The 27,567-nt window shown below is 39.1% G+C and overlaps 24 non-coding genes across 24 annotated transcripts; all 24 read right to left on the bottom strand.

Moving 5' to 3' along the window:
* Positions 1-1,325: 1,325 nt before the first annotated feature.
* Positions 1,326-1,398, bottom strand: TRNAK-CUU (transfer RNA lysine (anticodon CUU)). The gene has a single exon. It is a non-coding gene; the product is annotated as a tRNA-Lys (tRNA).
* A 149-nt stretch (positions 1,399-1,547) lies between these two features.
* Positions 1,548-1,620, bottom strand: TRNAK-CUU (transfer RNA lysine (anticodon CUU)). Its single transcript has one exon. It is a non-coding gene; the product is annotated as a tRNA-Lys (tRNA).
* Positions 1,621-2,375: 755 nt separating this feature from the next.
* TRNAK-CUU (transfer RNA lysine (anticodon CUU)) lies at positions 2,376-2,448 on the bottom strand. The gene has a single exon. It is a non-coding gene; the product is annotated as a tRNA-Lys (tRNA).
* A 2,037-nt stretch (positions 2,449-4,485) lies between these two features.
* TRNAK-CUU (transfer RNA lysine (anticodon CUU)) lies at positions 4,486-4,558 on the bottom strand. Its single transcript has one exon. It is a non-coding gene; the product is annotated as a tRNA-Lys (tRNA).
* A 574-nt stretch (positions 4,559-5,132) lies between these two features.
* Positions 5,133-5,205, bottom strand: TRNAA-AGC (transfer RNA alanine (anticodon AGC)). Its single transcript has one exon. It is a non-coding gene; the product is annotated as a tRNA-Ala (tRNA).
* A 2,441-nt stretch (positions 5,206-7,646) lies between these two features.
* On the bottom strand, positions 7,647-7,719 carry TRNAK-CUU (transfer RNA lysine (anticodon CUU)). Its single transcript has one exon. It is a non-coding gene; the product is annotated as a tRNA-Lys (tRNA).
* A 574-nt stretch (positions 7,720-8,293) lies between these two features.
* TRNAA-AGC (transfer RNA alanine (anticodon AGC)) lies at positions 8,294-8,366 on the bottom strand. The gene has a single exon. It is a non-coding gene; the product is annotated as a tRNA-Ala (tRNA).
* Positions 8,367-8,696: 330 nt separating this feature from the next.
* On the bottom strand, positions 8,697-8,769 carry TRNAK-CUU (transfer RNA lysine (anticodon CUU)). The gene has a single exon. It is a non-coding gene; the product is annotated as a tRNA-Lys (tRNA).
* Positions 8,770-11,867: 3,098 nt separating this feature from the next.
* On the bottom strand, positions 11,868-11,940 carry TRNAK-CUU (transfer RNA lysine (anticodon CUU)). The gene has a single exon. It is a non-coding gene; the product is annotated as a tRNA-Lys (tRNA).
* A 573-nt stretch (positions 11,941-12,513) lies between these two features.
* Positions 12,514-12,586, bottom strand: TRNAA-AGC (transfer RNA alanine (anticodon AGC)). Its single transcript has one exon. It is a non-coding gene; the product is annotated as a tRNA-Ala (tRNA).
* Positions 12,587-12,928: 342 nt separating this feature from the next.
* Positions 12,929-13,001, bottom strand: TRNAK-CUU (transfer RNA lysine (anticodon CUU)). Its single transcript has one exon. It is a non-coding gene; the product is annotated as a tRNA-Lys (tRNA).
* Positions 13,002-13,150: 149 nt separating this feature from the next.
* TRNAK-CUU (transfer RNA lysine (anticodon CUU)) lies at positions 13,151-13,223 on the bottom strand. The gene has a single exon. It is a non-coding gene; the product is annotated as a tRNA-Lys (tRNA).
* A 351-nt stretch (positions 13,224-13,574) lies between these two features.
* On the bottom strand, positions 13,575-13,647 carry TRNAA-AGC (transfer RNA alanine (anticodon AGC)). Its single transcript has one exon. It is a non-coding gene; the product is annotated as a tRNA-Ala (tRNA).
* A 2,452-nt stretch (positions 13,648-16,099) lies between these two features.
* On the bottom strand, positions 16,100-16,172 carry TRNAK-CUU (transfer RNA lysine (anticodon CUU)). The gene has a single exon. It is a non-coding gene; the product is annotated as a tRNA-Lys (tRNA).
* A 573-nt stretch (positions 16,173-16,745) lies between these two features.
* Positions 16,746-16,818, bottom strand: TRNAA-AGC (transfer RNA alanine (anticodon AGC)). Its single transcript has one exon. It is a non-coding gene; the product is annotated as a tRNA-Ala (tRNA).
* A 330-nt stretch (positions 16,819-17,148) lies between these two features.
* Positions 17,149-17,221, bottom strand: TRNAK-CUU (transfer RNA lysine (anticodon CUU)). The gene has a single exon. It is a non-coding gene; the product is annotated as a tRNA-Lys (tRNA).
* Positions 17,222-17,370: 149 nt separating this feature from the next.
* Positions 17,371-17,443, bottom strand: TRNAK-CUU (transfer RNA lysine (anticodon CUU)). Its single transcript has one exon. It is a non-coding gene; the product is annotated as a tRNA-Lys (tRNA).
* A 767-nt stretch (positions 17,444-18,210) lies between these two features.
* On the bottom strand, positions 18,211-18,283 carry TRNAK-CUU (transfer RNA lysine (anticodon CUU)). The gene has a single exon. It is a non-coding gene; the product is annotated as a tRNA-Lys (tRNA).
* A 4,159-nt stretch (positions 18,284-22,442) lies between these two features.
* TRNAK-CUU (transfer RNA lysine (anticodon CUU)) lies at positions 22,443-22,515 on the bottom strand. Its single transcript has one exon. It is a non-coding gene; the product is annotated as a tRNA-Lys (tRNA).
* Positions 22,516-23,088: 573 nt separating this feature from the next.
* TRNAA-AGC (transfer RNA alanine (anticodon AGC)) lies at positions 23,089-23,161 on the bottom strand. Its single transcript has one exon. It is a non-coding gene; the product is annotated as a tRNA-Ala (tRNA).
* Positions 23,162-23,503: 342 nt separating this feature from the next.
* TRNAK-CUU (transfer RNA lysine (anticodon CUU)) lies at positions 23,504-23,576 on the bottom strand. Its single transcript has one exon. It is a non-coding gene; the product is annotated as a tRNA-Lys (tRNA).
* A 573-nt stretch (positions 23,577-24,149) lies between these two features.
* TRNAA-AGC (transfer RNA alanine (anticodon AGC)) lies at positions 24,150-24,222 on the bottom strand. The gene has a single exon. It is a non-coding gene; the product is annotated as a tRNA-Ala (tRNA).
* Positions 24,223-26,674: 2,452 nt separating this feature from the next.
* TRNAK-CUU (transfer RNA lysine (anticodon CUU)) lies at positions 26,675-26,747 on the bottom strand. Its single transcript has one exon. It is a non-coding gene; the product is annotated as a tRNA-Lys (tRNA).
* Positions 26,748-27,320: 573 nt separating this feature from the next.
* TRNAA-AGC (transfer RNA alanine (anticodon AGC)) lies at positions 27,321-27,393 on the bottom strand. Its single transcript has one exon. It is a non-coding gene; the product is annotated as a tRNA-Ala (tRNA).
* Between the last annotated feature and the right edge of the window lie 174 nt (positions 27,394-27,567).

The raw sequence follows: 27,567 nt of genomic DNA on the forward strand, positions 1-27,567 counted from the left end.
AATTGCCCATAACAGTGTTAAGTTCACTCCTAATTTATGCCTTACCTCCATTTATGGGATGTTTTACATTTCAGGTTGGCCTGTTTACTACTCGAATATGAGTGATATTGCGGTGTGTTCATCTAGACTCATACCCTAGCTAATCTTGAAGTTAAATTTACCACCAATGAGAAACCAAGGGAGATACCATTTTTGATAGTTATTGCATGTCTAATGCAAGAATATTCACTAGATTATGAGAGTCAATGCAATAATCCAGCAAAAATTACTCATTTTCACCCAACGTGAGGCTCGAAACCACGACCCTGAGATTAAGAGTCTCATGCTCTACCGACTGAGTTAGCCGGGCTCCCACTTCAAGATGGTATGCAGACTAATAATTTTTTTATGAAGGAAATCCATTCCTGGACAATTTTGGGAGTTATTGCATGTCTAATGCAAGATTAATCTCCATATTATGAGAGTCAATGAAATATTCAGGCAAAAATTACTCTTTTTCGCCCAACGTGGGGCTCGAACCCACAACCCTGAGCTTAAGAGTCTCATGCTCTACCGACTGAGCTTGCCGGGGTCACTCCTTAAGACAGTATGCAGACCAATCACTTTTTGTGAAGAAAATCAAATCCTGGATATTCCTCTACTCTTGTTTTGCAAGGAAAGCCAGATTTATACATCCTTTAGGGGACAGAGTGTCAAATAAAATAAGAGAAAATGAAAATGGAAGTTGTGAGAACTTCATTTTGAGATTGCATAAGAATTCAAATTCCTCTCACATGCTAAAGAATACCTGAACTCTTTTGATTAAACCACTTTAGTTGTTATAATGAGACCATATTTGAAAGCCATCTGTGATTTTTCTGTTCTTACTCTGCAATGACCTTGGCAATGACAAGTTAAAAATAAAATGTATGCAAATTTTATAATGGAGAATGCGGGCATAGATCCTGCTACCTCTCGCATGCTAAGCGAGCACTCTACCATTTGAGCTAATTCCCCTGTGTGTTTAATCTGCATAACATGAAAAAGTAACCTTACTGCCTTCCACACTTTATTTGAAGTCCAATTGCCCATAAGAGTGTTAAGTTCACTCCTAACTTGTGCCTTACTTCCACTTATGGGATGTTTTACAGTTCAGGTTGGCCTGTTTACTACTCGAATATGAGTGATATTGTGGTGTGTTCATCTAGACTCATACCCTACCTAATCTTGAAGTTAAATTTCCCACCAATGAGAAACCAAGGGAGATACCATTTTTGATAGTTATTGCATGTCTAATGCAAGAATAATCACCAGATTATGAGAGTCCAGCAAAAATTACTTTTTTTCGCCCAACGTGGGGCTCGAACCCACGACCCTGAGATTAAGAGTCTCATGCTCTACCGACTGAGCTAGCCGGGCTCCCACTTCAAGATGGTATGCAGACTAATCATTTTTTATGAAGGAAATCCATTCCTGGACAATTTTTGGGAGTTATTGCATGTCTAATGCAAGATTAATCTCCATATTATGAGAGTCAATGCAATATTCAGGCAAAAATTATTCATTTTCGCCCAACGTGGGGCTCGAACCCACGACCCTGAGATTAAGAGTCTCATGCTCTACCGACTGAGCTAGCCGGGCTCCCTCTTTAAGACAGTATGCAGACCAATCCCTTTTTGTGAAGAAAATCAAATCCTGGATATTCCTCTACTCTTGTTTTGCAAGGAAAGCCAGATTTATACATCCTTCAGAGGACAGAGTGTCAAAAAAAATAAGAGAAAATGAAAATGGAAGTTGTGAGAACTTCATTTTGAGATTGCATAAGAATTCAAATTCCTCTCACATGCTAAAGAATACCTGAACCCTTTTGATTAAACCACTTTAGTTGTTATAATGAGACCATATTTGAAAGCCATCTGTGATTTTTCTGTTCTTACTCTGCAATGACCTTGGCAATGACAAGTTAAAAATAAAATGTATGCAAATTTTATAACGGAGAATGCGGGCATCGATCCCGCTACCTCTCGCATGCTAAGCGAGCGCTCTACCATTTGAGCTAATTCCCCTGTGTTTTTAATCTGCATAACATGAAAAAAGTAACCTCACTGCCTTCCACACTTTATTTGAAGTCCAATTGCCCATAACAGTGTTCAGTTCACTCCTAACTTATGCCTTACCTCCACTTATGGGATGTTTTACAGTTCAGGTTGGCCTGTTTACTACTCGAATATGAGTGATATTGTGGTGTGTTCATCTAGACTCATACCCTACCTAATCTTGAAGTTAAATTTCCCACCAATGAGAAACCAAGGGAGATACCATTTTTGATAGTTATTGCATGTCTAATGCAAGAATAATCACCAGATTATGAGAGTCAAGCAAAAATTACTCATTTTCGCCCAACGTGGGGCTCGAACCCACGACCCTGAGATTAAGAGTCTCATGCTCTACCGACTGAGCTAGCCGGGCTCCCACTTCAAGATGGTATGCAGACTAATAATTTTTTATGATGGAAATCCATTCCTGGACAATTTTTGGGAGTTATTGCATGTCTAATGCAATATTAATCTCCATATTATGAGAGTCAATGCAATATTCAGGCAAAAATTACTCATTTTCGCCCAACGTGGGGCTCGAACCCACGACCCTGACATTAAGAGTCTCATGCTCTACCAACTGAGCTAGCTGGGTTCCCTCCATAAGACAGTATGCAGACCAATCCCTTTTTGTGAAGAAAATCAAATCCTGGATATTCCCCTACTCTTGTTTTGCAAGGAAAGCCAGATTTATACATCCTTCAGAGGACAGAGTGTCAAAAAAAATAAGAGAAAATGAAAATGGAAGTTGTGAGAACTTCATTTTGAGATTGCATAAGAATTCAAATTCCTCTCACATGCTAAAGAATACCTGAACCCTTTTGATTAAACCACTTTAGTTGTTATAATGAGACCATATTTGAAAGCCATCTGTGATTTTTCTGTTCTTACTCTGCAATGACCTTGGCAATGACAAGTTAAAAATAAAATGTATGCAAATTTTATAATGGAGAATGCGGGCACCGATCCCGCTACCTCTCGCATACTAAGCGAGCGCTCTACCATTTGAGCTAATTCACCTGTGTATTTAATCTGCATACATGAAAAAAGTAACCTTACTGCCTTCCACACTTTATTTGAAGTCCGATTGCCCATAACAGTGTTAAGTTCACTCCTAATTTATGCCTTACCTCCATTTATGGGATGTTTTACATTTCAGGTTGGCCTGTTTACTACTCGAATATGAGTGATATTGCGGTGTGTTCATCTAGACTCATACCCTAGCTAATCTTGAAGTTAAATTTACCACCAATGAGAAACCAAGGGAGATACCATTTTTGATAGTTATTGCATGTCTAATGCAAGAATATTCACTAGATTATGAGAGTCAATGCAATAATCCAGCAAAAATTACTCATTTTCACCCAACGTGAGGCTCGAAACCACGACCCTGAGATTAAGAGTCTCATGCTCTACCGACTGAGTTAGCCGGGCTCCCACTTCAAGATGGTATGCAGACTAATCATTTTTTTATGAAGGAAATCCATTCCTGGACAATTTTGGGAGTTATTGCATGTCTAATGCAAGATTAATCTCCATATTATGAGAGTCAATGAAATATTCAGGCAAAAATTACTCTTTTTCGCCCAACGTGGGGCTCGAACCCACAACCCTGAGCTTAAGAGTCTCATGCTCTACCGACTGAGCTTGCCGGGGTCACTCCTTAAGACAGTATGCAGACCAATCACTTTTTGTGAAGAAAATCAAATCCTGGATATTCCTCTACTCTTGTTTTGCAAGGAAAGCCAGATTTATACATCCTTTAGGGGACAGAGTGTCAAATAAAATAAGAGAAAATGAAAATGGAAGTTGTGAGAACTTCATTTTGAGATTGCATAAGAATTCAAATTCCTCTCACATGCTAAAGAATACCTGAACTCTTTTGATTAAACCACTTTAGTTGTTATAATGAGACCATATTTGAAAGCCATCTGTGATTTTTCTGTTCTTACTCTGCAATGACCTTGGCAATGACAAGTTAAAAATAAAATGTATGCAAATTTTATAATGGAGAATGCGGGCATAGATCCTGCTACCTCTCGCATGCTAAGCGAGCACTCTACCATTTGAGCTAATTCCCCTGTGTGTTTAATCTGCATAACATGAAAAAGTAACCTTACTGCATTCCACACTTTATTTGAAGTCCAATTGCCCATAAGAGTGTTAAGTTCACTCCTAACTTATGCCTTACCTCCACTTATGGGATGTTTTACAGTTCAGGTTGGCCTGTTTACTACTCGAATATGAGTGATATTGTGGTGTGTTCATCTAGACTCATACCCTACCTAATCTTGAAGTTAAATTTCCCACCAATGAGAAACCAAGGGAGATACCATTTTTGATAGTTATTGCATGTCTAATGCAAGAATAATCACCAGATTATGAGAGTCAAGCAAAAATTACTCATTTTCGCCCAACGTGGGGCTCGAACCCACGACCCTGAGATTAAGAGTCTCATGCTCTACCGACTGAGCTAGCCGGGCTCCCACTTCAAGATGGTATGCAGACTAATCATTTTTTATGAAGGAAATCCATTCCTGGACAATTTTTGGGAGTTATTGCATGTCTAATGCAAGATTAATCTCCATATTATGAGAGTCAATGAAATATTCAGGCAAAAATTACTCTTTTTCGCCCAACGTGGGGCTCGAACCCACGACCCTGAGCTTAAGAGTCTCATGCTCTACCGACTGAGCTTGCCGGGGTCACGCCTTAAGACAGTATGCAGACCAATCACTTTTTGTGAAGAAAATCAAATCCTGGATATTCCTCTACTCTTGTTTTGCAAGGAAAGCCAGATTTATACATCCTTCAGAGGACAGAGTGTCAAAAAAAATAAGAGAAAATGAAAATGGAAGTTGTGAGAACTTCATTTTGAGATTGCATAAGAATTCAAATTCCTCTCACATGCTAAAGAATACCTGAACCCTTTTGATTAAACCACTTTAGTTGTTATAATGAGACCATATTTGAAAGCCATCTGTGATTTTTCTGTTCTTACTCTGCAATGACCTTGGCAATGACAAGTTAAAAATAAAATGTATGCAAATTTTATAATGGAGAATGCGGGCATCGATCCCGCTACCTCTCGCATGCTAAGCGAGCGCTCTACCATTTGAGCTAATTCCCCTGTGTTTTTAATCTGCATAACATGAAAAAAGTAACCTCACTGCCTTCCACACTTTATTTGAAGTCCAATTGCCCATAACAGTGTTCAGTTCACTCCTAACTTATGCCTTACCTCCACTTATGGGATGTTTTACAGTTCAGGTTGGCCTGTTTACTACTCGAATATGAGTGATATTGTGGTGTGTTCATCTAGACTCATACCCTACCTAATCTTGAAGTTAAATTTCCCACCAATGAGAAACCAAGGGAGATACCATTTTTGATAGTTATTGCATGTCTAATGCAAGAATAATCACCAGATTATGAGAGTCAAGCAAAAATTACTCATTTTCGCCCAACGTGGGGCTCGAACCCACGATCCTGAGATTAAGAGTCTCATGCTCTACCGACTGAGCTAGCCGGGCTCCCACTTCAAGATGGTATGCAGACTAATCATTTTTTATGATGGAAATCCATTCCTGGACAATTTTTGGGAGTTATTGCATGTCTAATGCAATATTAATCTCCATATTATGAGAGTCAATGCAATATTCAGGCAAAAATTACTCATTTTCGCCCAACGTGGGGCTCGAACCCACGACCCTGACATTAAGAGTCTCATGCTCTACCAACTGAGCTAGCTGGGTTCCCTCCATAAGACAGTATGCAGACCAATCCCTTTTTGTGAAGAAAATCAAATCCTGGATATTCCTCTACTCTTGTTTTGCAAGGAAAGCCAGATTTATACATCCTTCAGAGGACAGAGTGTCAAAAAAAAATAAGAGAAAATGAAAATGGAAGTTGTGAGAACTTCATTTTGAGATTGCATAAGAATTCAAATTCCTCTCACATGCTAAAGAATACCTGAACCCTTTTGATTAAACCACTTTAGTTGTTATAATGAGACCATATTTGAAAGCCATCTGTGATTTTTCTGTTCTTACTCTGCAATGACCTTGGCAATGACAAGTTAAAAATAAAATGTATGCAAATTTTATAATGGAGAATGCGGGCACCGATCCCGCTACCTCTCGCATGCTAAGCGAGCGCTCTACCATTTGAGCTAATTCACCTGTGTGTTTAATCTGCATACATGAAAAAAGTAACCTTACTGCCTTCCACACTTTATTTGAAGTCCAATTGCCCATAACAGTGTTAAGTTCACTCCTAATTTATGCCTTACCTCCATTTATGGGATGTTTTACATTTCAGGTTGGCCTGTTTACTACTCGAATATGAGTGATATTGCGGTGTGTTCATCTAGACTCATACCCTAGCTAATCTTGAAGTTAAATTTACCACCAATGAGAAACCAAGGGAGATACCATTTTTGATAGTTATTGCATGTCTAATGCAAGAATATTCACTAGATTATGAGAGTCAATGCAATAATCCAGCAAAAATTACTCATTTTCACCCAACGTGAGGCTCGAAACCACGACCCTGAGATTAAGAGTCTCATGCTCTACCGACTGAGTTAGCCGGGCTCCCACTTCAAGATGGTATGCAGACTAATCATTTTTTTATGAAGGAAATCCATTCCTGGACAATTTTGGGAGTTATTGCATGTCTAATGCAAGATTAATCTCCATATTATGAGAGTCAATGAAATATTCAGGCAAAAATTACTCTTTTTCGCCCAACGTGGGGCTCGAACCCACAACCCTGAGCTTAAGAGTCTCATGCTCTACCGACTGAGCTTGCCGGGGTCACTCCTTAAGACAGTATGCAGACCAATCACTTTTTGTGAAGAAAATCAAATCCTGGATATTCCTCTACTCTTGTTTTGCAAGGAAAGCCAGATTTATACATCCTTTAGGGGACAGAGTGTCAAATAAAATAAGAGAAAATGAAAATGGAAGTTGTGAGAACTTCATTTTGAGATTGCATAAGAATTCAAATTCCTCTCACATGCTAAAGAATACCTGAACTCTTTTGATTAAACCACTTTAGTTGTTATAATGAGACCATATTTGAAAGCCATCTGTGATTTTTCTGTTCTTACTCTGCAATGACCTTGGCAATGACAAGTTAAAAATAAAATGTAAGCAAATTTTATAATGGAGAATGCGGGCATAGATCCTGCTACCTCTCGCATGCTAAGCGAGCACTCTACCATTTGAGCTAATTCCCCTTTGTGTTTAATCTGCATAACATGAAAAAGTAACCTTACTGCATTCCACACTTTATTTGAAGTCCAATTGCCCATAAGAGTGTTAAGTTCACTCCTAACTTATGCCTTACCTCCACTTATGGGATGTTTTACAGTTCAGGTTGGCCTGTTTACTACTCGAATATGAGTGATATTGTGGTGTGTTCATCTAGACTCATACCCTACCTAATCTTGAAGTTAAATTTCCCACCAATGAGAAACCAAGGGAGATACCATTTTTGATAGTTATTGCATGTCTAATGCAAGAATAATCACCAGATTATGAGAGTCAAGCAAAAATTACTCATTTTCGCCCAACGTGGGGCTCGAACCCACGACCCTGAGATTAAGAGTCTCATGCTCTACCGACTGAGCTAGCCGGGCTCCCACTTCAAGATGGTATGCAGACTAATCATTTTTTATGAAGGAAATCCATTCCTGGACAATTTTTGGGAGTTATTGCATGTCTAATGCAAGATTAATCTCCATATTATGAGAGTCAATGAAATATTCAGGCAAAAATTACTCTTTTTCGCCCAACGTGGGGCTCGAACCCACGACCCTGAGCTTAAGAGTCTCATGCTCTACCGACTGAGCTTGCCGGGGTCACTCCTTAAGACAGTATGCAGACCAATCACTTTTTGTGAAGAAAATCAAATCCTGGATATTCCTCTACTCTTGTTTTGCAAGGAAAGCCAGATTTATACATCCTTCAGAGGACAGAGTGTCAAAAAAAATAAGAGAAAATGAAAATGGAAGTTGTGAGAACTTCATTTTGAGATTGCATAAGAATTCAAATTCCTCTCACATGCTAAAGAATACCTGAACCCTTTTGATTAAACCACTTTAGTTGTTATAATGAGACCATATTTGAAAGCCATCTGTGATTTTTCTGTTCTTACTCTGCAATGACCTTGGCAATGACAAGTTAAAAATAAAATGTATGCAAATTTTATAATGGAGAATGCGGGCATCGATCCCGCTACCTCTCGCATGCTAAGCGAGCGCTCTACCATTTGAGCTAATTCCCCTGTGTTTTTAATCTGCATAACATGAAAAAAGTAACCTCACTGCCTTCCACACTTTATTTGAAGTCCAATTGCCCATAACAGTGTTCAGTTCACTCCTAACTTATGCCTTACCTCCACTTATGGGATGTTTTACAGTTCAGGTTTGCCTGTTTACTACTCGAATATGAGTGATATTGTGGTGTGTTCATCTAGACTCATACCCTACCTAATCTTGAAGTTAAATTTCCCACCAATAAGAAACCAAGGGAGATACCATTTTTGATAGTTATTGCATGTCTAATGCAAGAATAATCACCAGATTATGAGAGTCAAGCAAAAATTACTCATTTTCGCCCAACGTGGGGCTCGAACCCACGACCCTGAGATTAAGAGTCTCATGCTCTACCGACTGAGCTAGCCGGGCTCCCACTTCAAGATGGTATGCAGACTAATCATTTTTTATGATGGAAATCCATTCCTGGACAATTTTTGGGAGTTATTGCATGTCTAATGCAATATTAATCTCCATATTATGAGAGTCAATGCAATATTCAGGCAAAAATTACTCATTTTCGCCCAACGTGGGGCTCGAACCCATGACCCTGACATTAAGAGTCTCATGCTCTACCAACTGAGCTAGCCGGGTTCCCTCCTTAAGACAGTATGCAGACCAATCCCTTTTTGTGAAGAAAATCAAATCCTGGATATTCCTCTACTCTTGTTTTGCAAGGAAAGCCAGATTTATACATCCTTCAGAGGACAGAGTGTCAAAAAAAATAAGAGAAAATGAAAATGGAAGTTGTGAGAACTTCATTTTGAGATTGCATAAGAATTCAAATTCCTCTCACATGCTAAAGAATACCTGAACCCTTTTGATTAAACCACTTTAGTTGTTATAATGAGACCATATTTGAAAGCCATCTGTGATTTTTCTGTTCTTACTCTGCAATGACCTTGGCAATGACAAGTTAAAAATAAAATGTATGCAAATTTTATAATGGAGAATGCGGGCACCGATCCCGCTACCTCTCGCATGCTAAGCGAGCGCTCTCCCATTTGAGCTAATTCACCTGTGTGTTTAATCTGCATACATGAAAAAAGTAACCTTACTGCCTTCCACACTTTATTTGAAGTCCAATTGCCCATAACAGTGTTAAGTTCACTCCTAATTTATGCCTTACCTCCATTTATGGGATGTTTTACATTTCAGGTTGGCCTGTTTACTACTCGAATATGAGTGATATTGCGGTGTGTTCATCTAGACTCATACCCTAGCTAATCTTGAAGTTAAATTTACCACCAATGAGAAACCAAGGGAGATACCATTTTTGATAGTTATTGCATGTCTAATGCAAGAATATTCACTAGATTATGAGAGTCAATGCAATAATCCAGCAAAAATTACTCATTTTCACCCAACGTGAGGCTCGAAACCACGACCCTGAGATTAAGAGTCTCATGCTCTACCGACTGAGTTAGCCGGGCTCCCACTTCAAGATGGTATGCAGACTAATCATTTTTTTATGAAGGAAATCCATTCCTGGACAATTTTGGGAGTTATTGCATGTCTAATGCAAGATTAATCTCCATATTATGAGAGTCAATGAAATATTCAGGCAAAAATTACTCTTTTTCGCCCAACGTGGGGCTCAAACCCACAACCCTGAGCTTAAGAGTCTCATGCTCTACCGACTGAGCTTGCCAGGGTCACTCCTTAAGACAGTATGCAGACCAATCACTTTTTGTGAGAAAATCAAATCCTGGATATTCCTCTACTCTTGTTTTGCAAGGAAAGCCAGATTTATACATCCTTTAGGGGACAGAGTGTCAAATAAAATAAGAGAAAATGAAAATGGAAGTTGTGAGAACTTCATTTTGAGATTGCATAAGAATTCAAATTCCTCTCACATGCTAAAGAATACCTGAACTCTTTTGATTAAACCACTTTAGTTGTTATAATGAGACCATATTTGAAAGCCATCTGTGATTTTTCTGTTCTTACTCTGCAATGACCTTGGCAATGACAAGTTAAAAATAAAATGTATGCAAATTTTATAATGGAGAATGCGGGCATAGATCCTGCTACCTCTCGCATGCTAAGCGAGCACTCTACCATTTGAGCTAATTCCCCTGTGTGTTTAATCTGCATAGCATGAAAAAGTAACCTTACTGCCTTCCACACTTTATTTGAAGTCCAATTGCCCATAAGAGTGTTAAGTTCACTCCTAACTTATGCCTTACCTCCACTTATGGGATGTTTTACAGTTCAGGTTGGCCTGTTTACTACTCGAATATGAGTGATATTGTGGTGTGTTCATCTAGACTCATACCCTACCTAATCTTGAAGTTAAATTTCCCACCAATGAGAAACCAAGGGAGATACCATTTTTGATAGTTATTGCATGTCTAATGCAAGAATAATCACCAGATTATGAGAGTCCAGCAAAAATTACTTTTTTTCGCCCAACGTGGGGCTCGAACCCACGACCCTGAGATTAAGAGTCTCATGCTCTACCGACTGAGCTAGCCAGGCTCCCACTTCAAGATGGTATGCAGACTAATCATTTTTTATGAAGGAAATCCATTCCTGGACAATTTTTGGGAGTTATTGCATGTCTAATGCAAGATTAATCTCCATATTATGAGAGTCAATGCAATATTCAGGCAAAAATTATTCATTTTCGCCCAACGTGGGGCTCGAACCCACGACCCTGAGATTAAGAGTCCCATGCTCTACCGAATGAGCTAGCCGGGCTCCCTCTTTAAGACAGTATGCAGACCAATCCCTTTTTGTGAAGAAAATCAAATCCTGGATATTCCTCTACTCTTGTTTTGCAAGGAAAGCCAGATTTATACATCCTTCAGAGGACAGAGTGTCAAAAAAAATAAGAGAAAATGAAAATGGAAGTTGTGAGAACTTCATTTTGAGATTGCATAAGAATTCAAATTCCTCTCACATGCTAAAGAATACCTGAACCCTTTTGATTAAACCACTTTAGTTGTTATAATGAGACCATATTTGAAAGCCATCTGTGATTTTTCTGTTCTTACTCTGCAATGACCTTGGCAATGACAAGTTAAAAATAAAATGTATGCAAATTTTATAATGGAGAATGCGGGCATCGATCCCCCTACCTCTCGCATGCTAAGTGAGCGCTCTACCATTTGAGCTAATTCCCCTGTGTGTTTAATCTGCATAACATGAAAAAAGTAACCTCACTGCCTTCCACACTTTATTTGAAGTCCAATTGCCCATAACAGTGTTCAGTTCACTCCTAACTTATGCCTTACCTCCACTTATGGGATGTTTTACTGTTCAGGTTGGCCTGTTTACTACTCGAATATGAGTGATATTGTGGTGTGTTCATCTAGACTCATACCCTAGCTAATCTTGAAGTTAAATTTCTCACCAATGAGAAACCAAGGGAGATACCATTTCTGATAGTTATTGCATGTCTAATGCAAGAATATTCACCAGATTATGAGAGTCAATGCAATGATCCAGCAAAAATTACTCATTTTCGCCCAACGTGGGGCTCGAACCCACGACCCTGAGATTAAGAGTCTCATGCTCTACCGACTGAGCTAGCCGGGCTCCCACTTCAGGATGGTATGTAGACTAATCATTTTTTATGAAGGAAATCCATTCCTGGACAATTTTTGGGAGTTATTGCATGTCTAATGCAAGATTAATCTCCATATTATGAGAGTCAATGCAATATTCAGGCAAAAATTACTCATTTTCGCCCAACGTGGGGCTCGAACCCACAACCCTGAGATTAAGAGTCTCATGCTCTACCGACTGAGCTAGCCGGGCTCCCTCCTTAAGACAGTATGCAGACCAATCCCTTTTTGTGAAGAAAATCAAATCCTGGATATTCCTCTACTCTTGTTTTGCAAGGAAAGCCAGATTTATACATCCTTCAGAGGACAGAGTGTCAAAAAAATAAGAGAAAATGAAAATGGAAGTTGTGAGAACTTCATTTTGAGATTGCATAAGAATTCAAATTCCTCTCACATGCTAAAGAATACCTGAACCCTTTTGATTAAACCACTTTAGTTGTTATAATGAGACCATATTTGAAAGCCATCTGTGATTTTTCTGTTCTTACTCTGCAATGACCTTGGCAATGACAAGTTAAAAATAAAATGTATGCAAATTTTATAATGGAGAATGCGGGCATCGATCCCGCTACCTCTCGCATGCTAAGCGAGCGCTCTACCATTTGAGCTAATTCCCCTGTGTGTTTAATCTGCATAACATGAAAAAAGTAACCTCACTGCCTTCCACACTTTATTTGAAGTCCAATTGCCCATAACAGTGTTCAGTTCACTCCTAACTTATGCCTTACCTCCACTTATGGGATGTTTTACAGTTCAGGTTGGCCTGTTTACTACTCGAATATGAGTGATATTGTGGTGTGTTCATCTAGACTCATACCCTAGCTAATCTTGAAGTTAAATTTCTCACCAATGAGAAACCAAGGGAGATACCATTTCTGATAGTTATTGCATGTCTAATGCAAGAATATTCACCAGATTATGAGAGTCAATGCAATGATCCAGCAAAAATTACTCATTTTCGCCCAACGTGGGGCTCGAACCCACGACCCTGAGATTAAGAGTCTCATGCTCTACCGACTGAGCTAGCCGGGCTCCCACTTCACGATGGTATGTAGACTAATCATTTTTTATGAAGGAAATCCATTCCTGGACAATTTTTGGGAGTTATTGCATGTCTAATGCAATATTAATCTCCATATTCTGAGAGTCAATGCAATATTCAGGCAAAAATTACTCATTTTCGCCCAACGTGGGGCTCGAACCCACGACCCTGAGATTAAGAGTCTCATGCTCTACCGACTGAGCTAGCCGGGCTCCCTCCTTAAGACAGTATGCAGACCAATCCCTTTTTGTGAAGAAAATCAAATCCTGGATATTCCTCTACTCTTGTTTTGCAAGGAAAGCCAGATTTATACATCCTTCAGAGGACAGAGTGTCAAAAAAATAAGAGAAAATGAAAATGGAAGTTGTGAGAACTTCATTTTGAGATTGCATAAGAATTCAAATTCCTCTCACATGCTAAAGAATACCTGAACCCTTTTGATTAAACCACTTTAGTTGTTATAATGAGACCATATTTGAAAGCCATCTGTGATTTTTCTGTTCTTACTCTGCAATGACCTTGGCAATGACAAGTTAAAAATAAAATGTATGCAAATTTTATAATGGAGAATGCGGGCATCGATCCCGCTACCTCTCGCATGCTAAGCGAGCGCTCTACCATTTGAGCTAATTCCCCTGTGTTTTTAATATGCATAACATGAAAAAAGTAACCTCACTGCCTTCCACACTTTATTTGAAGTCCAATTGCCCATAAGAGTGTTAAGTTCACTCCTAACTTATGCCTTACCTCCACTTATGGGATGTTTTACATTTCAGGTTGGCCTGTTTACTACTCGAATATGAGTGATATTGCGGTGTGTTCATCTAGACTCATACCCTAGCTAATCTTGAAGTTAAATTTACCACCAATGAGAAACCAAGGGAGATACCATTTTTGATAGTTATTGCATGTCTAATGCAAGAATATTCACTAGATTATGAGAGTCAATGCAATAATCCAGCAAAAATTACTCATTTTCACCCAACGTGAGGCTCGAAACCACGACCCTGAGATTAAGAGTCTCATGCTCTACCGACTGAGTTAGCCGGGCTCCCACTTCAAGATGGTATGCAGACTAATCATTTTTTTATGAAGGAAATCCATTCCTGGACAATTTTGGGAGTTATTGCATGTCTAATGCAAGATTAATCTCCATATTATGAGAGTCAATGAAATATTCAGGCAAAAATTACTCTTTTTCGCCCAACGTGGGGCTCAAACCCACAACCCTGAGCTTAAGAGTCTCATGCTCTACCGACTGAGCTTGCCAGGGTCACTCCTTAAGACAGTATGCAGACCAATCACTTTTTGTGAGAAAATCAAATCCTGGATATTCCTCTACTCTTGTTTTGCAAGGAAAGCCAGATTTATACATCCTTTAGGGGACAGAGTGTCAAATAAAATAAGAGAAAATGAAAATGGAAGTTGTGAGAACTTCATTTTGAGATTGCATAAGAATTCAAATTCCTCTCACATGCTAAAGAATACCTGAACTCTTTTGATTAAACCACTTTAGTTGTTATAATGAGACCATATTTGAAAGCCATCTGTGATTTTTCTGTTCTTACTCTGCAATAACCTTGGCAATGACAAGTTAAAAATAAAATGTATGCAAATTTTATAATGGAGAATGCGGGCATAGATCCTGCTACCTCTCGCATGCTAAGCGAGCACTCTACCATTTGAGCTAATTCCCCTGTGTGTTTAATCTGCATAGCATGAAAAAGTAACCTTACTGCCTTCCACACTTTATTTGAAGTCCAATTGCCCATAAGAGTGTTAAGTTCACTCCTAACTTATGCCTTACCTCCACTTATGGGATGTTTTACAGTTCAGGTTGGCCTGTTTACTACTCGAATATGAGTGATATTGTGGTGTGTTCATCTAGACTCATACCCTACCTAATCTTGAAGTTAAATTTCCCACCAATGAGAAACCAAGGGAGATACCATTTTTGATAGTTATTGCATGTCTAATGCAAGAATAATCACCAGATTATGAGAGTCCAGCAAAAATTACTTTTTTTCGCCCAACGTGGGGCTCGAACCCACGACCCTGAGATTAAGAGTCTCATGCTCTACCGACTGAGCTAGCCAGGCTCCCACTTCAAGATGGTATGCAGACTAATCATTTTTTATGAAGGAAATCCATTCCTGGACAATTTTTGGGAGTTATTGCATGTCTAATGCAAGATTAATCTCCATATTATGAGAGTCAATGCAATATTCAGGCAAAAATTATTCATTTTCGCCCAACGTGGGGCTCGAACCCACGACCCTGAGATTAAGAGTCCCATGCTCTACCGAATGAGCTAGCCGGGCTCCCTCTTTAAGACAGTATGCAGACCAATCCCTTTTTGTGAAGAAAATCAAATCCTGGATATTCCTCTACTCTTGTTTTGCAAGGAAAGCCAGATTTATACATCCTTCAGAGGACAGAGTGTCAAAAAAAATAAGAGAAAATGAAAATGGAAGTTGTGAGAACTTCATTTTGAGATTGCATAAGAATTCAAATTCCTCTCACATGCTAAAGAATACCTGAACCCTTTTGATTAAACCACTTTAGTTGTTATAATGAGACCATATTTGAAAGCCATCTGTGATTTTTCTGTTCTTACTCTGCAATGACCTTGGCAATGACAAGTTAAAAATAAAATGTATGCAAATTTTATAATGGAGAATGCGGGCATCGATCCCCCTACCTCTCGCATGCTAAGTGAGCGCTCTACCATTTGAGCTAATTCCCCTGTGTGTTTAATCTGCATAACATGAAAAAAGTAACCTCACTGCCTTCCACACTTTATTTGAAGTCCAATTGCCCATAACAGTGTTCAGTTCACTCCTAACTTATGCCTTACCTCCACTTATGGGATGTTTTACTGTTCAGGTTGGCCTGTTTACTACTCGAATATGAGTGATATTGTGGTGTGTTCATCTAGACTCATACCCTAGCTAATCTTGAAGTTAAATTTCTCACCAATGAGAAACCAAGGGAGATACCATTTCTGATAGTTATTGCATGTCTAATGCAAAAATATTCACCAGATTATGAGAGTCAATGCAATGATCCAGCAAAAATTACTCATTTTCGCCCAACGTGGGGCTCGAACCCACGACCCTGAGATTAAGAGTCTCATGCTCTACCGACTGAGCTAGCCGGGCTCCCACTTCAGGATGGTATGTAGACTAATCATTTTTTATGAAGGAAATCCATTCCTGGACAATTTTTGGGAGTTATTGCATGTCTAATGCAATATTAATCTCCATATTATGAGAGTCAATGCAATATTCAGGCAAAAATTACTCATTTTCGCCCAACGTGGGGCTCAAACCCACGACCCTGAGATTAAGAGTCTCATGCTCTACCGACTGAGCTAGCCGGGCTCCCTCCTTAAGACAGTATGCAGACCAATCCCTTTTTGTGAAGAAAATCAAATCCTGGATATTCCTCTACTCTTGTTTTGCAAGGAAAGCCAGATTTATACATCCTTCAGAGGACAGAGTGTCAAAAAAATAAGAGAAAATGAAAATGGAAGTTGTGAGAACTTCATTTTGAGATTGCATAAGAATTCAAATTCCTCTCACATGCTAAAGAATACCTGAACCCTTTTGATTAAACCACTTTAGTTGTTATAATGAGACCATATTTGAAAGCCATCTGTGATTTTTCTGTTCTTACTCTGCAATGACCTTGGCAATGACAAGTTAAAAATAAAATGTATGCAAATTTTATAATGGAGAATGCGGGCATCGATCCCGCTACCTCTCGCATGCTAAGCGAGCGCTCTACCATTTGAGCTAATTCCCCTGTGTTTTTGATATGCATAACATGAAAAAAGTAACCTCACTGCCTTCCACACTTTATTTGAAGTCCAATTGCCCATAAGAGTGTTAAGTTCACTCCTAACTTATGCCTTACCTCCACTTATGGGATGTTTTACAGTTCAGGTTGGCCTGTTTACTACTCGAATATGAGTGATATTGTGGTGTGTTCATCTAGACTCATACCCTACCTAATCTTGAAGTTAAATTTCCCACCAATGAGAAACCAAGGGAGATACCATTTTTGATAGTTATTGCATGTCTAATGCAAGAATAATCACCAGATTATGAGAGTCCAGCAAAAATTACTTTTTTTCGCCCAACGTGGGGCTCGAACCCACGACCCTGAGATTAAGAGTCTCATGCTCTACCGACTGAGCTAGCCGGGCTCCCACTTCAAAATGGTATGCAGACTAATCATTTTTTATGAAGGAAATCCATTCCTGGACAATTTTTGGGAGTTATTGCATGTCTAATGCAAGATTAATCTCCATATTATGAGAGTCAATGCAATATTCAGGCAAAAATTACTCATTTTCGCCCAACGTGGGGCTCGAACCCACGACCCTGAGATTAAGAGTCTCATGCTCTACCGACTGAGCTAGCCGGGCTCCCTCCTTAAGACAGTATGCAGACCAATCCCTTTTTGTGAAGAAAATCAAATCCTGGATATTCCTCTACTCTTGTTTTGCAAGGAAAGCCAGATTTATACATCCTTCAGAGGACAGAGTGTCAAAAAAAATAAGAGAAAATGAAAATGGAAGTTGTGAGAACTTCATTTTGAGATTGCATAAGAATTCAAATTCCTCTCACATGCTAAAGAATACCTGAACCCTTTTGATTAAACCACTTTAGTTGTTATAATGAGACCATATTTGAAAGCCATCTGTGATTTTTCTGTTCTTACTCTGCAATGACCTTGGCAATGACAAGTTAAAAATAAAATGTATGCAAATTTTATAATGGAGAATGCGGGCATCGATCCCCCTACCTCTCGCATGCTAAGTGAGCGCTCTACCATTTGAGCTAATTCCCCTGTGTGTTTAATCTGCATAACATGAAAAAAGTAACCTCACTGCCTTCCACACTTTATTTGAAGTCCAATTGCCCATAACTGTGTTCAGTTCACTCCTAACTTATGCCTTACCTCCACTTATGGGATGTTTTACAGTTCAGGTTGGCCTGTTTACTACTCGAATATGAGTGATATTGTGGTGTGTTCATCTAGACTCATACCCTAGCTAATCTTGAAGTTAAATTTCTCACCAATGAGAAACCAAGGGAGATACCATTTCTGATAGTTATTGCATGTCTAATGCAAGAATATTCACCAGATTATGAGAGTCAATGCAATGATCCAGCAAAAATTACTCATTTTCGCCCAACGTGGGGCTCGAACCCACGACCCTGAGATTAAGAGTCTCATGCTCTACCGACTGAGCTAGCCGGGCTCCCACTTCAGGATGGTATGTAGACTAATCATTTTTTATGAAGGAAATCCATTCCTGGACAATTTTTGGGAGTTATTGCATGTCTAATGCAATATTAATCTCCATATTATGAGAGTCAATGCAATATTCAGGCAAAAATTACTCATTTTCGCCCAACGTGGGGCTCGAACCAACGACCCTGAGATTAAGAGTCTCATGCTCTACCGACTGAGCTAGCCGGGCTCCCTCCTTAAGACAGTATGCAGACCAATCCCTTTTTGTGAAGAAAATCAAATCCTGGATATTCCTCTACTCTTGTTTTGCAAGGAAAGCCAGATTTATACATCCTTCAGAGGACAGAGTGTCAAAAAAATAAGAGAAAATGAAAATGGAAGTTGTGAGAACTTCATTTTGAGATTGCATAAGAATTCAAATTCCTCTCACATGCTAAAGAATACCTGAACCCTTTTGATTAAACCACTTTAGTTGTTATAATGAGACCATATTTGAAAGCCATCTGTGATTTTTCTGTTCTTACTCTGCAATGACCTTGGCAATGACAAGTTAAAAATAAAATGTATGCAAATTTTATAATGGAGAATGCGGGCATCGATCCCGCTACCTCTCGCATGCTAAGCAAGCGCTCTACCATTTGAGCTAATTCCCCTGTGTTTTTAATATGCATAACATGAAAAAAGTAACCTCACTGCCTTCCACACTTTATTTGAAGTCCAATTGCCCATAACAGTGTTCAGTTCACTCCTAACTTATGCCTTACCTCCACTTATGGGATGTTTTACAGTTCAGGTTGGCCTGTTTACTACTCGAATATGAGTGATATTGTGGTGTGTTCATCTAGACTCATACCCTACCTAATCTTGAAGTTAAATTTCCCACCAATGAGAAACCAAGGGAGATACCATTTTTGATAGTTATTGCATGTCTAATGCAAGAATAATCACCAGATTATGAGAGTCAAGCAAAAATTACTCATTTTCGCCCAACGTGGGGCTCAAACCCACGACCCTGAGATTAAGAGTCTCATGCTCTACCGACTGAGCTAGCCGGGCTCCCACTTCAAGATGGTATGCAGACTAATCATTTTTTATGAAGGAAATCCATTCCTGGACAATTTTTGGGAGTTATTGCATGTCTAATGCAAGATTAATCTCCATATTATGAGAGTCAATGAAATATTCAGGCAAAAATTACTCTTTTTCGCCCAACGTGGGGCTCGAACCCACGACCCTGAGCTTAAGAGTCTCATGCTCTACCGACTGAGCTTGCCGGGGTCACTCCTTAAGACAGTATGCAGACCAATCACTTTTTGTGAAGAAAATCAAATCCTGGATATTCCTCTACTCTTGTTTTGCAAGGAAAGCCAGATTTATACATCCTTCAGAGGACAGAGTGTCAAAAAAAATAAGAGAAAATGAAAATGGAAGTTGTGAGAACTTCATTTTGAGATTGCATAAGAATTCAAATTCCTCTCACATGCTAAAGAATACCTGAACCCTTTTGATTAAACCACTTTAGTTGTTATAATGAGACCATATTTGAAAGCCATCTGTGATTTTTCTGTTCTTACTCTGCAATGACCTTGGCAATGACAAGTTAAAAATAAAATGTATGCAAATTTTATAATGGAGAATGCGGGCACCGATCCCGCTACCTCTCACATGCTAAGCGAGCGCTCTACCTTTTGAGCTAATTCCCCTGTGTGTTTAATCTGCATACATGAAAAAAGTAACCTTACTGCCTTCCACACTTTATTTGAAGTCCAATTGCCCATAACAGTGTTAAGTTCACTCCTAATTTATGCCTTACCTCCACTTATGGGATGTTTTACATTTCAGGTTGGCCTGTTTACTACTCGAATATGAGTGATATTGCGGTGTGTTCATCTAGACTCATACCCTAGCTAATCTTGAAGTTAAATTTCCCACCAATGAGAAACCAAGATAGATACCATTTTTGATAGTTATTGCATGTCTAATGCAAGAATATTCACCAGATTATGAGAGTCAATGCAATAATCCAGCAAAAATTACTCATTTTCGCCCAACGTGAGGCTCGAAACCACAACCCTGAGATTAAGAGTCTCATGCTCTACCGACTGAGTTAGCCTGGCTCCCACTTCAAGATGGTATGCAGACTAATCATTTTTTATGAAGGAAATCCATTCCTGGACAATTTTTGGGAGTTATTGCATGTCTAATGCAAGATTAATCTCCATATTATGAGAGTCAATGAAATATTCAGGCAAAAATTACTCTTTTTCGCCCAACGTGGGGCTCGAACCCACGACCCTGAGCTTAAGAGTCTCATGCTCTACCAACTGAGCTAGCCGGGTTCCCTCCATAAGACAGTATGCAGACCAATCCCTTTTTGTGAAGAAAATCAAATCCTGGATATTCCTCTACTCTTGTTTTGCAAGGAAAGCCAGATTTATACATCCTTCAGAGGACAGAGTGTCAAAAAAAATAAGAGAAAATGAAAATGGAAGTTGTGAGAACTTCATTTTGAGATTGCATAAGAATTCAAATTCCTCTCACATGCTAAAGAATACCTGAACCCTTTTGATTAAACCACTTTAGTTGTTATAATGAGACCATATTTGAAAGCCATCTGTGATTTTTCTGTTCTTACTCTGCAATGACCTTGGCAATGACAAGTTAAAAATAAAATGTATGCAAATTTTATAATGGAGAATGCGGGCACCGATCCCGCTACCTCTCGCATGCTAAGCGAGCGCTCTCCCATTTGAGCTAATTCACCTGTGTGTTTAATCTGCATACATGAAAAAAGTAACCTTACTGCCTTCCACACTTTATTTGAAGTCCAATTGCCCATAACAGTGTTAAGTTCACTCCTAATTTATGCCTTACCTCCATTTATGGGATGTTTTACATTTCAGGTTGGCCTGTTTACTACTCGAATATGAGTGATATTGCGGTGTGTTCATCTAGACTCATACCCTAGCTAATCTTGAAGTTAAATTTACCACCAATGAGAAACCAAGGGAGATACCATTTTTGATAGTTATTGCATGTCTAATGCAAGAATATTCACTAGATTATGAGAGTCAATGCAATAATCCAGCAAAAATTACTCATTTTCACCCAACGTGAGGCTCGAAACCACGACCCTGAGATTAAGAGTCTCATGCTCTACCGACTGAGTTAGCCGGGCTCCCACTTCAAGATGGTATGCAGACTAATCATTTTTTTATGAAGGAAATCCATTCCTGGACAATTTTGGGAGTTATTGCATGTCTAATGCAAGATTAATCTCCATATTATGAGAGTCAATGAAATATTCAGGCAAAAATTACTCTTTTTCGCCCAACGTGGGGCTCAAACCCACAACCCTGAGCTTAAGAGTCTCATGCTCTACCGACTGAGCTTGCCAGGGTCACTCCTTAAGACAGTATGCAGACCAATCACTTTTTGTGAGAAAATCAAATCCTGGATATTCCTCTACTCTTGTTTTGCAAGGAAAGCCAGATTTATACATCCTTTAGGGGACAGAGTGTCAAATAAAATAAGAGAAAATGAAAATGGAAGTTGTGAGAACTTCATTTTGAGATTGCATAAGAATTCAAATTCCTCTCACATGCTAAAGAATACCTGAACTCTTTTGATTAAACCACTTTAGTTGTTATAATGAGACCATATTTGAAAGCCATCTGTGATTTTTCTGTTCTTACTCTGCAATGACCTTGGCAATGACAAGTTAAAAATAAAATGTATGCAAATTTTATAATGGAGAATGCGGGCATCGATCCCCCTACCTCTCGCATGCTAAGTGAGCGCTCTACCATTTGAGCTAATTCCCCTGTGTGTTTAATCTGCATAACATGAAAAAAGTAACCTCACTGCCTTCCACACTTTATTTGAAGTCCAATTGCCCATAACAGTGTTCAGTTCACTCCTAACTTATGCCTTACCTCCACTTATGGGATGTTTTACTGTTCAGGTTGGCCTGTTTACTACTCGAATATGAGTGATATTGTGGTGTGTTCATCTAGACTCATACCCTAGCTAATCTTGAAGTTAAATTTCTCACCAATGAGAAACCAAGGGAGATACCATTTCTGATAGTTATTGCATGTCTAATGCAAGAATATTCACCAGATTATGAGAGTCAATGCAATGATCCAGCAAAAATTACTCATTTTCGCCCAACGTGGGGCTCGAACCCACGACCCTGAGATTAAGAGTCTCATGCTCTACCGACTGAGCTAGCCGGGCTCCCACTTCAGGATGGTATGTAGACTAATCATTTTTTATGAAGGAAATCCATTCCTGGACAATTTTTGGGAGTTATTGCATGTCTAATGCAAGATTAATCTCCATATTATGAGAGTCAATGCAATATTCAGGCAAAAATTACTCATTTTCGCCCAACGTGGGGCTCGAACCCACAACCCTGAGATTAAGAGTCTCATGCTCTACCGACTGAGCTAGCCGGGCTCCCTCCTTAAGACAGTATGCAGACCAATCCCTTTTTGTGAAGAAAATCAAATCCTGGATATTCCTCTACTCTTGTTTTGCAAGGAAAGCCAGATTTATACATCCTTCAGAGGACAGAGTGTCAAAAAAATAAGAGAAAATGAAAATGGAAGTTGTGAGAACTTCATTTTGAGATTGCATAAGAATTCAAATTCCTCTCACATGCTAAAGAATACCTGAACCCTTTTGATTAAACCACTTTAGTTGTTATAATGAGACCATATTTGAAAGCCATCTGTGATTTTTCTGTTCTTACTCTGCAATGACCTTGGCAATGACAAGTTAAAAATAAAATGTATGCAAATTTTATAATGGAGAATGCGGGCATCGATCCCGCTACCTCTCGCATGCTAAGCGAGCGCTCTACCATTTGAGCTAATTCCCCTGTGTGTTTAATCTGCATAACATGAAAAAAGTAACCTCACTGCCTTCCACACTTTATTTGAAGTCCAATTGCCCATAACAGTGTTCAGTTCACTCCTAACTTATGCCTTACCTCCACTTATGGGATGTTTTACAGTTCAGGTTGGCCTGTTTACTACTCGAATATGAGTGATATTGTGGTGTGTTCATCTAGACTCATACCCTAGCTAATCTTGAAGTTAAATTTCTCACCAATGAGAAACCAAGGGAGATACCATTTCTGATAGTTATTGCATGTCTAATGCAAGAATATTCACCAGATTATGAGAGTCAATGCAATGATCCAGCAAAAATTACTCATTTTCGCCCAACGTGGGGCTCGAACCCACGACCCTGAGATTAAGAGTCTCATGCTCTACCGACTGAGCTAGCCGGGCTCCCACTTCAGGATGGTATGTAGACTAATCATTTTTTATGAAGGAAATCCATTCCTGGACAATTTTTGGGAGTTATTGCATGTCTAATGCAATATTAATCTCCATATTATGAGAGTCAATGCAATATTCAGGCAAAAATTACTCATTTTCGCCCAACGTGGGGCTCGAACCCATGACCCTGAGATTAAGAGTCTCATGCTCTACCGACTGAGCTAGCCGGGCTCCCTCCTTAAGACAGTATGCAGACCAATCCCTTTTTGTGAAGAAAATCAAATCCTGGATATTCCTCTACTCTTGTTTTGCAAGGAAAGCCAGATTTATACATCCTTCAGAGGACAGAGTGTCAAAAAAATAAGAGAAAATGAAAATGGAAGTTGTGAGAACTTCATTTTGAGATTGCATAAGAATTCAAATTCCTCTCACATGCTAAAGAATACCTGAACCCTTTTGATTAAACCACTTTAGTTGTTATAATGAGACCATATTTGAAAGCCATCTGTGATTTTTCTGTTCTTACTCTGCAATGACCTTGGCAATGACAAGTTAAAAATAAAATGTATGCAAATTTTATAATGGAGAATGCGGGCATCGATCCCGCTACCTCTCGCATGCTAAGCGAGCGCTCTACCATTTGAGCTAATTCCCCTGTGTTTTTAATATGCATAACATGAAAAAAGTAACCTCACTGCCTTCCACACTTTATTTGAAGTCCAATTGCCCATAAGAGTGTTAAGTTCACTCCTAACTTATGCCTTACCTCCACTTATGGGATGTTTTACATTTCAGGTTGGCCTGTTTACTACTCGAATATGAGTGATATTGCGGTGTGTTCATATAGACTCATACCCTAGCTAATCTTGAAGTTAAATTTACCACCAATGAGAAACCAAGGGAGATACCATTTTTGATAGTTATTGCATGTCTAATGCAAGAATATTCACTAGATTATGAGAGTCAATGCAATAATCCAGCAAAAATTACTCATTTTCACCCAACGTGAGGCTCGAAACCACGACCCTGAGATTAAGAGTCTCATGCTCTACCGACTGAGTTAGCCGGGCTCCCACTTCAAGATGGTATGCAGACTAATCATTTTTTTATGAAGGAAATCCATTCCTGGACAATTTTGAGAGTTATTGCATGTCTAATGCAAGATTAATCTCCATATTATGAGAGTCAATGAAATATTCAGGCAAAAATTACTCTTTTTCGCCCAACGTGGGGCTCAAACCCACAACCCTGAGCTTAAGAGTCTCATGCTCTACCGACTGAGCTTGCCAGGGTCACTCCTTAAGACAGTATGCAGACCAATCACTTTTTGTGAGAAAATCAAATCCTGGATATTCCTCTACTCTTGTTTTGCAAGGAAAGCCAGATTTATACATCCTTTAGGGGACAGAGTGTCAAATAAAATAAGAGAAAATGAAAATGGAAGTTGTGAGAACTTCATTTTGAGATTGCATAAGAATTCAAATTCCTCTCACATGCTAAAGAATACCTGAACTCTTTTGATTAAACCACTTTAGTTGTTATAATGAGACCATATTTGAAAGCCATCTGTGATTTTTCTGTTCTTACTCTGCAATGACCTTGGCAATGACAAGTTAAAAATAAAATGTATGCAAATTTTATAATGGAGAATGCGGGCATAGATCCTGCTACCTCTCGCATGCTAAGCGAGCACTCTACCATTTGAGCTAATTCCCCTGTGTGTTTAATATGCATAGCATGAAAAAGTAACCTTACTGCCTTCCACACTTTATTTGAAGTCCAATTGCCCATAAGAGTGTTAAGTTCACTCCTAACTTATGCCTTACCTCCACTTATGGGATGTTTTACAGTTCAGGTTGGCCTGTTTACTACTCGAATATGAGTGATATTGTGGTGTGTTCATCTAGACTCATACCCTACCTAATCTTGAAGTTAAATTTCCCACCAATGAGAAACCAAGGGAGATACCATTTTTGATAGTTATTGCATGTCTAATGCAAGAATAATCACCAGATTATGAGAGTCCAGCAAAAATTACTTTTTTTCGCCGAACGTGGGGCTCGAACCCACGACCCTGAGATTAAGAGTCTCATGCTCTACCGACTGAGCTAGCCAGGCTCCCACTTCAAGATGGTATGCAGACTAATCATTTTTTATGAAGGAAATCCATTCCTGGACAATTTTTGGGAGTTATTGCATGTCTAATGCAAGATTAATCTCCATATTATGAGAGTCAATGCAATATTCAGGCAAAAATTATTCATTTTCGCCCAACGTGGGGCTCGAACCCACGACCCTGAGATTAAGAGTCCCATGCTCTACCGAATGAGCTAGCCGGGCTCCCTCTTTAAGACAGTATGCAGACCAATCCCTTTTTGTGAAGAAAATCAAATCCTGGATATTCCTCTACTCTTGTTTTGCAAGGAAAGCCAGATTTATACATCCTTCAGAGGACAGAGTGTCAAAAAAAATAAGAGAAAATGAAAATGGAAGTTGTGAGAACTTCATTTTGTGATTGCATAAGAATTCAAATTCCTCTCACATGCTAAAGAATACCTGAACCCTTTTGATTAAACCACTTTAGTTGTTATAATGAGACCATATTTGAAAGCCATCTGTGATTTTTCTGTTCTTACTCTGCAATGACCTTGGCAATGACAAGTTAAAAATAAAATGTATGCAAATTTTATAATGGAGAATGCGGGCATCGATCCCCCTACCTCTCGCATGCTAAGTGAGCGCTCTACCATTTGAGCTAATTCCCCTGTGTGTTTAATCTGCATAACATGAAAAAAGTAACCTCACTGCCTTCCACACTTTATTTGAAGTCCAATTGCCCATAACAGTGTTCAGTTCACTCCTAACTTATGCCTTACCTCCACTTATGGGATGTTTTACTGTTCAGGTTGGCCTGTTTACTACTCGAATATGAGTGATATTGTGGTGTGTTCATCTAGACTCATACCCTAGCTAATCTTGAAGTTAAATTTCTCACCAATGAGAAACCAAGGGAGATACCATTTCTGATAGTTATTGCATGTCTAATGCAAGAATATTCACCAGATTATGAGAGTCAATGCAATGATCCAGCAAAAATTACTCATTTTTGCCCAACGTGGGGCTCGAACCCACGACCCTGAGATTAAGAGTCTCATGCTCTACCGACTGAGCTAGCCGGGCTCCCACTTCAGGATGGTATGTAGACTAATCATTTTTTATGAAGGAAATCCATTCCTGGACAATTTTTGGGAGTTATTGCATGTCTAATGCAATATTAATCTCCATATTATGAGAGTCAATGCAATATTCAGGCAAAAATTACTCATTTTCGCCCAACGTGGGGCTCGAACCCACGACCCTGAGATTAAGAGTCTCATGCTCTACTGACTGAGCTAGCCGGGCTCCCTCCTTAAGACAGTATGCAGACCAATCCCTTTTTGTGAAGAAAATCAAATCCTGGATATTCCTCTACTCTTGTTTTGCAAGGAAAGCCAGATTTATACATCCTTCAGAGGACAGAGTGTCAAAAAAATAAGAGAAAATGAAAATGGAAGTTGTGAGAACTTCATTTTGAGATTGCATAAGAATTCAAATTCCTCTCACATGCTAAAGAATACCTGAACCCTTTTGATTAAACCACTTTAGTTGTTATAATGAGACCATATTTGAAAGCCATCTGTGATTTTTCTGTTCTTACTCTGCAATGACCTTGGCAATGACAAGTTAAAAATAAAATGTATGCAAATTTTATAATGGAGAATGCGGGCATCGATCCCGCTACCTCTCGCATGCTAAGCGAGCGCTCTACCATTTGAGCTAATTCCCCTGTGTTTTTAATATGCATAACATGAAAAAAGTAACCTCACTGCCTTCCACACTTTATTTGAAGTCCAATTGCCCATAAGAGTGTTAAGTTCACTCCTAACTTATGCCTTACCTCCACTTATGGGATGTTTTACAGTTCAGGTTGGCCTGTTTACTACTCGAATATGAGTGATAT

This window comes from Lissotriton vulgaris, chromosome 1_1, assembly GCF_964263255.1.
Source record: "Lissotriton vulgaris chromosome 1_1, aLisVul1.2, whole genome shotgun sequence".
NCBI classification, from domain to species: domain Eukaryota; kingdom Metazoa; phylum Chordata; class Amphibia; order Caudata; family Salamandridae; genus Lissotriton; species Lissotriton vulgaris.